Consider the following 1344-nt stretch of genomic DNA (forward strand, 5'->3'; position numbering starts at 1 on the left):
AATACAAAAAAAAAATAGTGTTTAATCTAATTTGATTAGATTAAAAAACTATGAAAAGTCAAAATCGAATATAAATCAGAAAAATTGGTCAGATAACTTTTAAATCACTGAACCAAAACTCCATTGGTTCCCAAAATTTAGAAACAAAAAAGAAAAAAAATGACAGCATCCTACTAGAAGAAGAAAAAATGTAAAATGCCAAAATTAGATTTTTGTGTGTAATTTTTGTCTTTATACTTTGATCTTTCTCCACCACTCCATCTGCTTCTTATGCCGCCAGAAAGAAAAGGAAAATAGAAAAAACACAATAAATATAAACATAATGGTCAAGTATGAGAAAGAGATGAGAGATGAGAATTCAAAAATGGAAGGAATGCCACCGGCTAAGTGAGAAAGAGGCGTAAAGGAAGAGATATATGAGAAACTATGAATTAGATATGGGAGATGGTTGAAGGAATCCAATGAGTATATATAAAATTCAGTTTCCATCATTTAAGTATTCATTATAATCATGAAACATTTTATATTTGTGTGGATTCAAAGATTCCTGACATACGTTACATATATAGTTAAAGGGTGGCCCAAAATCAAGAAAGTGTCCATAAGTACTACTACTTTCATCCAAGAATACGTGTCTTTTTACCAAAACTCAAAAAGAAAATAAAAATTGTATTCAACACAACTTTTCTCTCTTATCTCAACACATTTCTATCTTATCTGTGTAGTCTATCTCTATACACTTATCAAACACAACTTAGAAGACACTTAGTTTTGGACGGAAACAAATTGAAAGATACCTTGGCAACAATAACAGGTGAATTGCCAATGGGGTCTGTATTGGTTATTGGTCCGAGACCATCTCTAGCTAAGTTTGAAATAGGCTTGATAATTATATGATCTGGCTTTGATATCAATATGTAACTAAAAATATGCAGTACAAATGACACTAACAAAAGTCAAAACCCAAAATTCCTTTAAGAAAATAATGATTCAAAGTATAGCACATAAAAAGTGCAAGGCATTTTACCCAAAGAAAAAGTGCAAGGCATAGCACTTAAAATGCCATACTTCAAGAACAAGTGCAAGGCATAACATTTATACAAATTATTCACAAATTAAAGCACACATTTCTTAGTTATCTAATTCTATAATAACACAACACAATGGACAGAACCTAATTGTAACTTGTAATAGAACAAACACACACACTTCATAGGAGGAAGGAATGAAAACCAAATCATAGCATTAGCGTTTGTGTACATTCTTTCTTCCAAATAACTAACTTAAAATCTTTAAAATTCAACTCCTCACTCACAATAATGTCATGAATTTTAAATCAAATAA

The sequence above is a fragment of the Arachis ipaensis genome, chromosome B06 (genome assembly GCF_000816755.2).
Source record: "Arachis ipaensis cultivar K30076 chromosome B06, Araip1.1, whole genome shotgun sequence".
Classification (NCBI taxonomy): Eukaryota; Viridiplantae; Streptophyta; class Magnoliopsida; order Fabales; family Fabaceae; genus Arachis; species Arachis ipaensis.